General features: G+C 56.1%; 1 protein-coding gene across 6 annotated transcripts in view; it reads left to right on the top strand.

The window, feature by feature from the left end:
- The first annotated feature begins 1,244 nt into the window (after positions 1–1,244).
- Positions 1,245–15,313, top strand: part of Rbfox3 (RNA binding fox-1 homolog 3) — a 448,346-nt gene continuing 434,277 nt past the window's right edge. For 4 of the 6 annotated variants that reach the window (XM_017802340.2, XM_017802339.2, XM_008849668.3 and 1 more), the window contains exon 1: positions 1,245–1,334. The gene's annotated coding sequence lies outside the window, so the exon portion shown is untranslated. Of the gene's footprint in view, positions 1,335–2,035; positions 2,393–15,313 lie in introns of those variants that run through there. The other 2 variants (XM_008849669.3, XM_008849667.2) reach the window with 2 other exon arrangements.

The following is a 15,313-nucleotide window of genomic DNA, read 5'->3' as shown; positions in this document are numbered from 1 at the left end:
GCAACCCAGAACAGGGGTTTTATCGTTTTTGTTACACTGGAAATGTCCTTTGAGGTGCAGGCCTCTGGTCCCCAGTCCAAGCATGGCAGTGTACTTTGATTTTACAACAGTAGCTGGGTCCAGCCAAAGTCTTTTGGGATCATCCAGGCCCCTGGCTGACCTCTGCAGATCCTCTACTGATGTACCTGGTCTCTGGGTCCCAACAGTCAGCCCAGTACTCCCCTTCCCCTCCCAAGTCTAGAGACCCCAATCCTCAGACCCCATGCTAGGCTCCCTTTTCCTGGGACTGGGGAGGCTGAGGCTGTGAGTTGGGAAGGAGCTACAGCACCCCCTCTTCTCATTTTAGACTGTCCTAACTGGCCTGGGTGGAAATATTTAAGCCCGTGGGATTACCAATGGGCCAAGTGCACCTGCGTGTGTGCCCTGTTCTGGGGTGGCCCTGGTGGCTTCCTCGCCTGTGATCCCGGGGAAGGCATGGAATGGCAGGCCTATTAAGAGTCTACCCCAGCGACCAGTGAGCAAAACAGAAGAGGAGGCACAGGCTGGATGCAGACCAGCTGGGAAGGTGTGGGGGAGGGGACATTCTTTCCTGCTGTGCTGTGACCAAGTCTTTCTAGGGACCCCTGGGAGAAGCGGGACAGAAACCGGTCCCAGTAGGCTGGGGATGCAGGGGGTCCTGTTAAGAGTCGCTAGAGCTGACCCCGGGCTAAGGTCGCTCAGAGGGAGGGTGGGAGGAGAAAGCGGGACCCCAGGGGGGCGCACGGAGGGACTGTGTTCTGGGGTGCTCTGCCAGTCGCCCACCCCTCCACGCCCCTGTTCTGCGGGTGTGGGGGGCGGCAGCTGGGACTCCAGGGCGCGTCTGGCCACCACCCGCAGGCCCGCGACCCTCCCCTTCCCGCCTCCCTCCCGGGACCAGGCGACCGCGGGAGCCCTCCCTCCCTTGCTCCGCCAAAGCCGCCGCCGCCACCGCCACCGCCACCGCCGCCGCGTGCTCCTGCTCGCTCCAGCCGCCGAGCCAGCGGAACGAGGGGGGGGGGGGGGAGAGAGAGAGAGAGAGAGAGAGAGAGAGAGAGAGAGAGAGAGAGACGGCGAGGCAAGAGCGAGCGGGGACGCGGTGCTCCGAGGCCGGCGGACCTTCGCGGACAGCAGCCAGGCGCGGGCCCCAGGAGCTCGCGTGGTTGGAGACGCCGCGGCCGTACCGCAGCTCCAGCCCGGCCTCTCGCGCCCCTGGTCGCCGGACCGGCTCCGGGACGCCGCTGTCCGCCGGGCGGCCGGGATGCAGCCGGGGCATGGCCGCCGGGGCCCGGTCACCTGCCGCGGGGAGCGCTGAGCCCGTGAGTACCCGACCCTGGTGTCGGTGTCGCGCCAGGGTCACGACCACCCGCCGCGGGGAGCTGGGGGGTGGGGGTGTGAGCACGGCCCGGGAGGGGCGCCCAGGACCCCGCAGTGGGAGGCGGGGCTGGCGAGGGTGCGGGGGATGCTGCGGAGCGTGGCCTGAGACCGACCCGAGGTCGCGCGGGGACGGGTGGCGCCCTTGGGGTCAGGGGTCCGTGCACCCGATCCGGGTTCTCGGGTTCCTCAGGGGCTGGGGTTGCGGCGCGTGGCTCGGCGTGGGGACAAGGGGGGAGAGTCTGTGAATGGGAAGGCCCGGGGTCAGGCTCCATGGAGACACCGGGGAGTCCCGCGCGCTGCGTGGCCGTGGCGGCGGCGGCGGCGGCACAATGCCCGGCTTTGGGAACTCCCCGGCGGGGGGGAAGCCGTGGCGCACGGAGATCCCGGCCCGCGGGGCGCGTTTGGAGGCGGCCCCGACCCTCGCGGGTGGGAACCGGGATGGCGACCCCACCGCGGTGCGGCGTGCGAGTCCCGCCACTCCCAGGCTTGCGGAGCTCCGCGGGGTCTTCCCGGAGGAGAGTCTCCGGGAGGGCTGATGCCCCTGAGGAGTTGGGGCAAGGCTAAAGGCCCGCACGGTTCCTTGGAGGGGACCGGGCCCCGCAGCGCCGCGGTGTGCGGGGGACCGAGCTGCGGGCACGGGTGGCGGGCACCCGCCCGGAAGCGAGGATGCAAGGCTGCCTCTGCATTCCGCGCAGCACCAGGGCCCCGGCAGCCTTCGAGAAAGCCGAACTAAGGCGGCCGGCACACCCCCGGCCCAAACTTTCTGCCTGGGTGGCCCTGGAAGGCGGAGAGGTTCCCTGGGGCTCACCTCCTCCGGAGGGCGGCGTCCGGGGTGGCTCTAGGCCAGTGGTCATTTGGGGGCTCCGGGTCGAAGCCTCATTTTCATCCCCTGCGCGCAGCCCCCCAGTGCCCGGGCCACCCGGGTCCGGACCCAAACCTGTTCCCGGATCAAGGGCTGGCGAAGAGACCCCAGGATCCTGGGTCTCACATGGGGTTGAAGGTGAGATGCCCCCGAAGCCCACTGGCGGGGGGGGGGGGGTCCAGCGGGGGGGGGGGGGTCCTGGGGGGGAGAGCCACCTCCCCGCATTCCCCTTTGAGGTCCCGCTTTTCGGAGGAACGGGGGGGGGCGGTCCAGCGAGGTGGGGAGAGTCCTGGAGGGCAGAGCCACCTCCCCGCATTCCCCTTTGAGGTCCCGCTTTTCGGAGGAACTCTTATTCAATGGTCACTTTTAAAGAGGACTCCCGTGGTGCCCGTCCTCCCGCTGCGCTAGACACCGGGTGGTGGTGAAGGCTAGGGACAGACACTGAGGGAGCCATCCTTCTCTTGGACAAGCCCCTTCCTCCTGCGGCTGGAGGTGAAGTCCCTTCCCTGGAGCCCTGGGGTCGTTAATTTCCTCCCAGACTACCCGCCAGGCTGGGGACACCCAGGGCGCACACCAGGGAGACCTGGGTACTGAGCGCAGAGCAGGTATGAGGCTAAAGGAGTGGGGTCTTCGGTAATGAGGTCTTTCAGCAGAAGCTGGCTTTGGTTTTACTGATCTGAAAAAAAATGATGGGAAAAAAGTATAAACATCACGGCAGAATGTGCGCATCGTGGATGGGGCGGATGTCTTAATCAGGCTGCTCCGGTAACGGGAATATTACACTAATTAAAACCAGACCCTCCAGGTGAGCGACTATTGTAAGGGAGAAAGTTGGAGCGAAGGCGCCGGCTGGTGGAAGCGGGGTGCTGGCGGCCTTGGGGCTGCGGAGGCGGCTGTCAGGGTGGGGGCTTGACGCAGGGGCGCCTTCTCGAGGCCGGCACCTCGGTCTCCGGTGGGCAGGGAGCTCCCCTGGGCGCGGAGGGAGGACGTAGCTGCCGCCCCCTCCCTCCCAGGGGACCTGAGGCCTCCCTGCGTGGGCGCCAGGCGCACCGCACACGGGAGGCAGCGCTTAACCCCTCCTTTCCCGGCTGGCAGCTTCTGGGAATGCTGTGGGGTTCCTGCAAGGGTGACAGAGTGGAGAAGGTGGGGGAACCCGCGGGAGGCTAGGGAGCACAGGTAGAGGTGAAGGGGGCGAGCTCAGGCAGCATTAGCCTCTCCCCAGGGGAGGCAGCTGCGGGGGAGGCAGCTGGGAGTCAGGGGAGGGTTGGCCAGGTCGCTCAGGCTGTTTGCGCCAAGTCGTTGGGGATTTCTGGCACAGATGCGCGTTTCCAACAGCTCTGCTCTCGCCAGGGAAAGAGAACCTAGATGATTGCTCTGTGTGGCCCTCCCTAGAGGTTTGGGGCCCCGGAGACACCTGCGTCCGCCCCCCACTCCGCCCCCAGTCTAGAAGTCTCCATAGACCGTGCCTCTAGCTTTGCTGCGCCTTCCCTGCAAACGCTCCTTGCCCACTGGCCCTGGGCATTGCTGCAGCAGGTCTGGGTGAATTCACTGCTCTTCCGCAGGGACCAGAGGCCTGGCAAGAGCAAAGGCGGATCCAGTCACGCAGCCGGGAAGCAGGCAGTAGGGTCAGGGCCAGGGCCAGGGCCTTGCAGCCTGTCCTCCCTCCTACCACTGAGTGTCCTGGGGAGGCTGGGGTGCCAGGCATGTTGATTCTCATCCTGTTTGGAGGACAGGTCAGGCTCCAGACGCTCACCAGGGCAATCTAGACCAGTGCAGAGATAATTACGGAGAGGTGGCCTCCTGGGCTGGGTTTCCCAGTGCGCCTCTCTGTCTTGTGGCAGGCGCTGGCTCAACTCTAAAGGAGGGAGATGGCAGAACTGTTTGGTGTCTGGGGATGAGCTGAGCATGCAGAGAAAATGCCATTCTGAGCTTCAGGTCCTAGCCAGGGATTGACATCCATCTATCCCCTTCATGGGTAGAAGCTGGAAGCCCTTCTCCTCGGGGTGAGAGTCTGGTTGATTTGCCCTTCCCTCACCACAGTGCAGAGCGACCTCTGATGCTCCGTGGGATTAAACAGGAAGGCCTGGTCCAGCAGAGCATCCGTCCCACTCAGAAGTGCCCAGGGCGACGGCCAGGGTCAGTGAGAAGAGTGACAGTGGGCAGGGATGGAGATTGAAATGTCATTTGTCGGTGGCTGCGGTGGGGGCTCACCTCCCCCAGCCTGCCTGTGAGCCTGTGAGGCTTGGTCAGTTTTCCCTCTGTGTTTATTTATTCCCTTCCCGATACTCTGTTATAAAGACAAATGGAGCCTGGCACGCACCTGACGTGCAGTGAGGAATTTTTTATTTTTAAACAAGTGAAGGGGAAAAACCATCTTGAAAGTTTTCTTCTTGCATGGAGCAGCGTAGCTGGGGAGCCCACGTCTCCCCACAATCTTGCCTGCAGCAGGTTTCATGCTGGTGTGGGCCCAGGCTTCGAAGACACCTCCTGTCTTTCTGATTAGCTGCCTGCCTCCCCTCTTTCTCTGCTGGAGCAGCCCGGTATTTTCACAGGTTCGTGAAACAATCAGGCAGTCTAAACATCTTGTTTTCGGCAGCTGCCTCTCTAAAGCCAGCTGCTGTCGGAGGCGGCACAGTTCTTTTTAAATTTGTATCTTCTGGTTCCAGTGCCCCCTCAACCCCATGTGCTTTCTGGGTCTTGTGGGTACTTTTGGGATTTCCTGCTTGTTACTCATGGGAGTCAGGGCGGCTGTCAATCAGTGGCGGGATGGAGGTGATACCTGAGCGTGCAGTGGGGCCTGCTCCACACTAGGATCCACAGCCAGAGGATGAGCATTCTTATAGGAATGCCTCGGGACCCACACGGATGCACTTAATAAGCACATGCTCTTCTGTGCAGTGTGCTTAGTAAATTACTGTGTTATCACAGCTTCCCCAACACTCATTTGACACCAAAATGTACTTAGGAAGTGACTGGAGATAATGAAGTATGTGTAAGAATGTTTCCTTTGGCAGCCTGGGGCAAGCTCAAGTGCATTCATATACTGTGTTTGCAGAGGTCAGAGTCTGATGGACAGCGCCGAATTGGAACCATGGTGAAGGGGTCTCTGTGAGGGATGGCCAGTACGTAGGAGCCCCGTGGTCTGGGAGAAGACTGTGAGCTTTTGGGTTCTAAAAGTATGCTCCACTGTGGCCACAGGTCTACAGAGTTTGCAAGCACTCAGTGTCCATTTCTGTATGCTTAAAAGGCAAAGCAGGGTTCTGCCAGGCAGAGGCCTGGCTTCTGCACCAGGCTTAGCTCCCTCACCTCCCTGTGAGGCCCAGAGGCCTTTGGCCACCCTTGCCGACTGCTATCTGGCTACACTTACATCTAGGTCTGGAAGGCATTCTCGGAGAGCCACTCCTCATCCTCTTGCTCTGCTGGCCCCCTTTCTTTACCAGGAACCTCACCAAGGAGGCCACAGTGTCAAAGCTGAGAGAGAGAGAGAGAGAGAGAGAGAGAGAGAGAGAGAGAGAGGAGGGGCATGGGAGTGCCTTTTTAGGAGTACAGAAAGAGAGGAAAAAGAAAATTTCCCTTATATCCAGTTTCTACTCTTGTGTTGCACAGGGCCAGCTCCTTACACCCCTGGGTAAGAGGGGCTCCTAACGCCCCTAGTCACTCTGATCCACGGAGGGGTCTTGAAGGTCTACTGAGAGCAGAGCGATCCTTACTTAATAGAGTTTTCTTTTTAAAGATCCTATTTTTTAATGTCAGATCACATTCCTCCCACATTTCTAGTGGGACTGTTTTATCCACTTATTCCTTTGCTCAGGGTTCGGACTGAAACCTTTTACCAGGGATCCAGGCCTAGTCCTTCCTGCTCCTCTGTGCATTGCAGTCTCTGTCGGCTGCCAGCCTGCTGCTTGGATAGGAGAGCCATCACTTCCGGTGATGCTGGGCTGTGCCTGGAAGCCCACAGAAGGGTTTGCTGGTCAGGCCTGTCTGTTGTTGCCCTTTTAGAAACCAGCCCTGTTTACATAAAGAAACTGCCTGGGTTCAGACATGCACTACCTCCGTGTTCTGCAGTGTTCCTTTTGGAGTGGGGTGCTGAGATCATAAACATGTACCTTCAGTACCCAACAGAGGAGGATCCTGGTATCTGGTATTTGTCCTACCTTACAGTTTCTCTCCAGCAAAAAACAAAAAAGAACATGTATCCCCCAATTCATTTCTTCGCTGTGGGGCCACTGAGATGGTTGTGCACAAGCCTAGGATACACTGGTTTCAGTCTGTGAGCGCCACAGACACGGAGGGCTGCAGCTCGACTCACTGGTGTCCCCTTGTCTGTGCCACCAAATGAGACTGAAGGATGAAAAGGCTGGAGTGGAGCCCCACCTCCTTCAAAATGCACATCTTTGGGCACCAGTAAAATGTTGCTCCTGAGCTGGGCCTTGAGTGGCAGAAGGAGTTTTAGACAAGGGCAAGGACAGACGTGCCAGCTGCCCTCCACAAGCCGGCTCTTTACATAAAACTTTTTGCAAAAGCCCAAAGACATGAAGTTCACATTAATCAAAAAGATGGATTCTGTTTGGAACAAGATTTAAAGAGGCACACACATCTACGTACACTTAGAAGTAATTTCTCACTGAACTTTAATAATTTGAAATCCATACTTTTAGATGAGTGGTTTGACCACAAGATTAAAGGGGAGGGAAAACGTTCCATTTTTTCCCGGATCTTTTCTCTTTAAAAACTGGGCGCCAGGCAATGCCCCAGGGTTAGAACTGAAGGGCCTGCTGGTGGCTTTTGCCTCCCTGCCTGCTCCTCCAGCCCCACCTTATTCTTCATGTTTGCAGCATTGAGAAGGGCTTGTTTACCGTCAGTTTCCAGCACCCACATGGTGGCTAACAACTCTCTATAACTCCAGTTCCAGGGAATGTGAGGCCCTCTTCCAGCCTCCATGCACATTGCAGGCGTGTAGTGCACTTACGTGCAAGCAGCACACTTATATACACAAAATAAAAAATAAATCTTTTTCTTTTGGTCTTGGTATTAGTCACTTTTCTGTTGCTGTGATAAAAACACTGGCCCAAGCAGTTTATAGAAGGAAGAGTTTATTTGAGCTTATGGTTCCAGGGAAATTACAGTCCGTCATGGCAGGGAGGCATGGTGGCTGGAGGTGCCTGGAGCAGGAGCAGCAGAAGTTAAGCTCGCACATCTTCAAGCAGGCACAGGAATCAAGAGAGCAACTCTTAAGAGCTCTCTAAGTCCACCCCCAGTGACGTGCTTCCTTCAGGATAACCACACCTTCTAAGACCTCCTAAAACAGCGCCACCAACTGGGGACAAAATGTCCAACTACTTGGAGCCTATGGAGGACATTTTCATTCAAACCACCACAGTCTTTTTAAGACAGGGTCTCCCTGTAGCCCCAGCTGGCCTGGAACTCACTATGTAGACCAGGGTGGCCTTGAACTCACAGAGATCCTGCCTGCCTCTGCCTCCTGAGTGCTGGGACTAAAGGTGTGCACTACCACACCCAGCCTGTAAATATTTTTTTAAAAATATTTTTTGCAGTGTTGTGGGTAAAACCTAGGGCTTCAATTATGCCAGGCAAGTTCTCTACCATGGAGCCACTTCCCCAGCCCCTGGGGGGTGACCTCTAATACTTCCCATGTGATCACCACACACTACCCAGTCTCCATGTTACCATTACCTCGAGATCCAAGGCAACAGAGGAGACTGAGGATGGTCTTTCATCTAGGTCCACGTGCAAGTTCTGGTGGCCTCTACTAGTGTCCACTGCTGCCCACCTTCCCAAAGGCTTGGTCTGGCCCTTCATTCCTGTAGCCTCAGTAGGTAACCGTTAATGGTCCCTTCCCCAAGACTGGATGATGCAATGCCTTTAAGAACTACCCTTTGGGCTGGGTAGATGGCTCAGTGGTCAAAACACCTGCTATGTACATGTGAGGACTGGAGTTTGGATCCCAAGAAGCCACGTAAAATGCTGGTGGATGTGGAGGCCTGCTGGAATGTCAGCCTTTGAAGGTGGAGACAGGAGAGCCCCAGAGCAAGCTGGCTATCGGGACTAGAGACTAGCCATATCAGTGAGCTCTGGGTTTGATTGAGAGACCCTGCCTCAATGAATAAGGTGGGAGGAGCAACTGGGGATGATTCCCAACATCAGCCTGGGGCCTCCACATGCATATATACACATGCGCATGGGCACCCACACCAACACAGGTAAATATGTATGTGTTGGAAAAACACACACGAATGGAAAAATAAAAATCACCCAGTAACTGGGATACAAATGATTAGATGGACATTGCAACAGACAGTCCTCAGAATGAACAAAGTTGGGTGTGAACTGCTTTTCACGAGATCTCGGAGCCCATGGGGGATGGTCTGCACAACCTGTCAACGTTCTGAGTGGGTTCGTCCATGCCTGTGGTCTGTGCAGGGACAGTAGGCCCAGGGCTGGCTTCTGGCACGGGCTGATTGCTTCAGCTGCTTTGGGAAGGAGACGCAGAGCTGCCACATTCATCAGTGACTGGGAGTAGTTGAGACCTGGGGGCCTGCTGCAGGGTCATTGGTGCAGAGAAGCTTCTGTGTAGTGGGCACCGATCTAGGGGAAACTATGAGGCTTCCCTTGTGTCTGTCACTCAGAAGAGGAGTAAGCAGGTGCCAGGGTCTCATGAGGTTTGGGGATGAGAGAGTGGCTTCCTGGATATGCCATTTTAAAGTGGTTTCAGGTGACCTAGCAGGTGCTAGGATGAGGTCGCTCAGCATTACTGTGTAGGTGAGATGGAGATGCCACAGGACCCTCTCTCATTCTGGGGACCTGGGGGCGGGTGTCTCCAGTTTACAGCCCAGCAGCACATGTTCTTGGGACACCCTGTGGCCAGGCAAGAGATGTGAAGTCCTGTCTGGGGACCTGTGTGTGTCAGGGTCTTCCTGGACAGGGCACCCAGGGGCCACTGAAGCATCTGCCTGTGGTATGTTCCCTGGACATTCCCACAGCCCCCTTCTTGTGCCTCCAGACCTGGTGGGAGTGAAGAGAACCACATCTGGTAGGGGCAGGGCAGCAGACACCTTTGTTTTTTATGGGAGATAGTACCCAGGTTGTGGCCGGCTGGGGAGGAAGGAAGACGTACCATGACCATCACTCCCTGCCATTCTGGATTCCTCTGAGCCTGTGTAAGGTGGGTTCCTCTCAGGCTGAGCTAGTCTGCCCAACCCTCTCACAGCATGGAGATGTTGTTGGGTCTCAGGAAAAAGCCAAGCATAGCTCTGAAAGACCCATTAGAAATAAACAGAGCCTGCCCCGCCTGTCTGGGATATTGACTCTACCTTGCTGACAAGATGCCATTAAGCTCAGCTCTGGGGCCTAATGGAGGGACAGGAGAGGGGGAACCAGGCCTGCAGGGGCTGCCCACACAGGCTGCTGGCACACGGCGGGTGGGCACAGGACCTCAGAGCTGCCTCCCTGTGTTCCCTCCAGCGGCTTGTAATGGGGCCTCCAGGCAGTGCTATCCGAGGGTACATTAGTCAAGTACTTTGGAATCTTTGCAGAAAAGAAAAGTGCCGGAGGAACTTAAGGTGAGAATTATGGTTGTCAGTGGCGTAATATTGTAATCAACACTCCCTGACAGCCCACACGGCAGTTCGTTTGATACAGAGACAGCTACTTGCCTTTAGTGATGCCCAAAAGAGAGGGAGGAAAGCTGGAGAGTAACGTTGTGTTTGTTGGGGGGTATGTGTGCTGCTCTTTCTTGGACCAGTACAGCTCTGGTGATGGGGCCTGGGATGACTTAGAGGACTATCAGAGGCTTACGGGCCATCTCATCTGAGGACACTAAGAGGAACAAACGGGCTAGGAGGGTGGTTCAGCTGGTAAAGAGCTCGCTGCACAGGCATGAAGACCCAAGTTCAGTCCACATAGAACACACGTATGCACGTACAGCTGGGCATGGTGGCACTCCGTTGTAATCCCAGCACCAGGGAGACAGAGACAGGAGGATCTCTGGGGCTTCCTGGCCAGTCAGTAGCCTGATTAATGAGTTCCAGGACAGTGAGGGATACAGTGTTCCTGAGGATGGCACCTGAGGTTGTCCTCTGGAGCGCTCGACTGCACACACACACGCACCACACACACACACACACACACACACACACACACACACACACACACATAAGAACTAAAGAGAACAAACATAGAATCTGCATTCTTTTGAATGTCATGGTCAGACAGCCTTGTCTTGGAAAATACATGTTTACTTATTTCTGTGTGGCTTTCCTGCCTCATCCACACTTCCTGCTTTCATCCAACATCAGCAAATGATATTGCAGGGATGCCATCCCTCTGCTCAAACTGTCACTTTGAAATAGGACTGCCTTCACAGATAAGATAGGTCTAACTCACGGGATCAGAATTTGTATGGTGAAGATGCAGTCCCTTACCCCTGCAGACACATCCCCTCCTTCTCAGACATCTCCAGAATGCCTGTCTTCAGAGGCACTGATTTCTCCCCCTTTGTCAGTATGTTTCACTCAAATCCTATGAAGAAGACACACCAGACCTGCCTTGGAAAACCACAGACCCCAAGGATGCTTTTCCAGAAAGTAATGGGCACTAGAAAATGAAGGCAGTAAAGAAGTCTTGGGGTAATCATCAAAACTGCACGCGCCACTTTGAGATGCATTAATACATACCGAAATTACAGATGATCTCTGGAGCTGCTGGAGGGGGAGGAGTCTGTGGCCTACCTTCCAGGGGCCCTGGGTCCCCATCAGGCCCCATCATACCACAAGGACTGCAGGAAAGCTGATATTGCTTTTTTGCTACGTTTCCCTCTGGGCTGTTCAGCTTTGCAGCCAGCCAAGGGAACCCTGAGATGCCTCTGGGCCTGGCATGCCTTCCTACGGTGTTCCAGAAGGCTCAGGAAGGGCAGTGAACAAGCCACCTCCAGCCACTGCCCTTGAAGGGGAGGTCCTGACTCAGAGTCCGTCTGTGACGCTGCTGTGCCCCTTAGGGTCTCAGCTGCAGCGGCAGCCACAGTCCTCTCTGCGCCCACGACCTGCCAACTGCTTTCTCCTCTGATTCCTGGACTCCATTTTCTTATGTCCTTACAAGCCAGCTCTCCAGGCAGGATCCGGTGAGGGGTGGCTATTGGAGGTCAAGCAGCCCGGCACTCCCAGCAGCCAGGAGGAAAGATTTACTGTCCCTCCCTGCCCTGCTTGATGGACAATTAAAGCTTTGTGGGCCTGGAGAACGGGGTTGTTAAGAGGCAGGATGGTTCGAATAAATCAGTCACCTCCACTTAGATAGCTGAGCCAGCCTGCTAACCCCCTTGGGTGTGGTGTAGAAGATTCCGGAATAGACTGTGCAGGCGTGTGATATACCCCGAGCTCTACCAGAGTCAGGGCCTTCCAGAGCTTCCGTGTTTTCTCGCCAATCTGGCGAATGCTGGAGGATTTAGGGGAAATTATCAGTAACATGTTTGCAGGTATTTATCTCCTTTGCATCTGGCCACCATGAGAGTCACAACCTCAAATGCTTTGGGGTCGCAACAGTGGCTGGGTGTGTACAGTCACACACATGCATGCACGAGTAAACGCATGAACACGTATCCTGTGTGTGCGTGTGTGTAGGCATTGCACACGTGAATGTTCCTGTCCACGTGTGTGTTCCTGCCCTTGCATGTGGGCCCACTGTGTCACATGAGTGTACATGCTTGCTCCCTTCTGGGCCCCTGGTGACCCCCCTGTGCCCCTCTGCGAGGCTGCCAGGATCCAGGCATCTGAACAGCAGCCAGGCCCCACATCTTCATTTGTTCTCTGTGTTATTTCAGTACCTTGAAGATGCTGGCAGGTTCCTCAAGGAAACTTTGTCTTTGTGGAAAGGAGATGCCAATGCCCCGCGGGCCTCCCACTGGCTAATTGCCGATATGATCCCGCGTGGGAGTCTTGTCGTTCCTGGAAGCGCTCTTTATTTCGTGTGTTTCCCTCCTCCTGCCCCGCCCCTCCTGCCGCCCCACTGTGGTCTGATTTCCACGGGGAGATGGAGCTGCTCCCCGTGAGGCCCGGCTGCGGCATTAGGGTTATTCAGCAGGCCAGCAGGCCAGGCCTTTCATTAACTTGGATACTACAATTATGTGCGCCGAAAGGCTGAAAGGGCTGCTTAGGATTGTTCTCCCTTAAAGAAATCATTCTCCTTTCCCCAGCGTATGGCCTCGGCCTTGGCCCCCTCAGCAGCTGTGACACGGGCCTCACCGAGCCGACAAGAGCTCTTCTGCCCCCCAGAGCCAGTGGCAATAAACACAGCTGCAGGCTGCAGACGGCGGGCCGGCCTGCTGCGGTGGTGCCGCGGGCGCTCTGCAGTGACCGAGGAGGCCCGACTTTGGGGCTGCCTACTGGGCGAGCAGCATTCGCATGTGAGGCGTGAGGATGTCCCCTAACATCCAGGGATTCCTGTTGTCCCTTGCTCAAAGGAGGGTGGCCCTAGGACAGTGGCTCCCATTTACCTCCGCTGAATCCATATGAGGCCTTCTGACGGTCTCTGGCATTTAGTGCAGCATTGGTGTGTGTGCGTGTGTGTGTGCGTGTGCATGTGTGTGCATGCGTGTGTCTGTGTGCATGCGTGTCTGTGTGTGCCTGTCTGCGTATGCGTGCATGCATGTGCACATCTGTGTGTGCATGTCTGTGTGTGACTGTGCGCGCACACACATGTGTATGTGCCTGTGTGTGCACGTGTGTGCACGTATGTGTGTGCGTGTGTATGTGTGTGTGTGTTTAGTTTTCTTGGGACAGTCTCATGTCCTGGCTAGTTTCCAATTTGTTTTCTAGCTGAGGATGACCTTGAACTTCTGAGCCTCCTGTCTTCACCTTGAAAGTCCTAGTGCTTCAGGCTGCCCACCACCCTTAGTCCATGTGATGCTGGGGGTTGGACCCAGGGCATCATGTATGCCAGGCAAGCTCTCTGTCATCCAGCCATATCCCTAACCTAGTGGTATAGGGTTTTCGTGGCATGTATGGGGCCCCCTGTTTATGCCTGTGTCGGTTGCCTGTGAGATTGGCAAGCTGTAGGAGCAGCCTGGCTCTTCCTAACTCCAGAGACATGTACGAGAACTTGCATGATGTCCGGAGGAGCATTTCAACCTTTATGAGCTCAGGGTCCCCCAGCAGGAGCCACTTGACCCAGAGACTGAGATTCCAGGGTAGAGGTGAGATGCTATGGTAGGTAGGAGGGGGGCCTGGAGGAAGCGCCTCAGACACTGTCCCTTGAGAGCTCATGAAAGTGTTACTTGGAGAATCTGTCATCTTTAAGAAGGCCAGTACTTACACCACCCAAGCTCTGAATAACCCTAAAACTCACAAACTTACTGTTTTAAACTTCCCCAAGTTGCCATGGTTACTTGCGAGGCATGCGCGGTACCTGGCCTCGGTTGCTCTAAGGGGAGCTGCTGGGAGTAGGAATTAAACCCTCAGGCCAGGCCTGCGAGGGGCGCTCGTCCACGTGAAGGTGAGGAGCAAAGGGTAGGACCTGCACTTGAGGGGTTTCCAGGACCAGGAGTGTGAGATTCTGCTGTGGCGTTTCTGAGATGCTAGAGACAGAATTGGTCTCCCACGCTCAAATAATTATAGCTAGGAGAACAGAGACTACATCATTTCAAGGTCCTTAACAACGAGGCGGGGACGTGCCTGTGTGTGGCTGCCTCTGTTTCTGTCAGCTCTTGCTTTGTCCCCCCAGAGCTCTCTTGTGCCTGGCTATACCTGTCCAGGCGGTACCTGAGGCACCCCACACCTGTTGGCTCCCTCCAGCAGGCCTGTGAGGCGGCCATGCCGAGGCGATGCTCTCTGACAAAGCTTTTCTGTGGGAAGGTGGATGGTGAAGGATCTTGGGAAGCGGGAGGCTTAGGAGGAACAGGAAACCAACTAGGATCCTCTGGGGCTGACGCCTTCCTGTATGACACCTTATTCTTGTATCTGCCAGGGCTCTGTGGTGAGCCCAGGGTACCCACAGTACCTACATGATCAAGATAATCACTCAAATAGAAGAGGCTGACTGTGGGCAGTGTTCCCCACCACGCTGTGTCATGGGGGCTGGCTGTCCCTCTCCCCTGGAGGGACAGGGTGGCCAGCCATTCTTGTACTGGGGATCGTTACAGCCCAGGGGTTTGGGAAGATTGGGCAGTTGGCTTCCTAGTGACCACGGGGTGAAGCTCTCTTTATCTCCAGCCTGTGTGGACGCTCTGCAGATGACAGTGGGTTCACTGAGTGGAACCAGGGGACACATTTCATGTATGGGCACCTGAGTGACAAACCAGGGCTTTACACAGGCCTCCTTTGTACCGTAGAGCTTTGTCGTCCTCCTTCTCCCCATCACCGGGGCATCCATTTCCCTGTCATGGCCCGGTGCTGGGCCAGGAACAGACTTCTTCAAGTCTGTAGAGGACCGAGTCTCCCTCACTTGCCTACTGACCAGCCCTTGCTTATTGCAAAGGCAAACCTGAGTTCTTTGGGTGCCACTGGACTGGAGGGCTCCTGGCAAGACTAAGGTCCCCATTTGGGCCAGGCTTGCTGTTCCCAGAAGGGACATTTCAGCTGTAAGCTGGGTGGTGAACACACAATCTTGTGTTGTTTTCTTGTGTTGATACCCACGGTGTCCGGCGGTGCTTCCTTGAGAAAACAGTGGGTTGCGTACGTGCTGTGGTATGTGGTTCTCTTCTGGGGTTCTTTCATGCGTGTGGCTTACAGGAGGGATACTGAGGCCCCAGCTGATTGTGTGTCTCTCCTGGAGTATCCTGGGTACCTTTTATCGGGCTGAATAAATTGCAAAGTCATAGTAAGGTCTGGACTCTTCCACAACACAGGCTGCAGGGAAATCATAGGCTAGTTGTGGCTGCAAGGCAGAGGGCATGCTGCACATTTGCAGGAAGGACATGCAGAGCCTTCCTCACGGACACCCATCTCTCAGCACCCTTTCCTGGGAACTGAATTCAGTGCTGAATGGAACGTGACAGATGGGGGGGTGTTTGTGCACCTGTCTGTTCAGCTCATTAGCACTCAGCAGGCAGGA

The sequence above is a fragment of the Nannospalax galili genome, unplaced genomic scaffold (genome assembly GCF_000622305.1).
Source record: "Nannospalax galili isolate Female #2095 unplaced genomic scaffold, S.galili_v1.0 scaffold945, whole genome shotgun sequence".
NCBI lineage: Eukaryota > Metazoa > Chordata > Mammalia > Rodentia > Spalacidae > Nannospalax > Nannospalax galili.
Note: the sequence above shows the minus strand (reverse complement) of the source record. Positions and strands in the feature narration are given on the sequence as shown.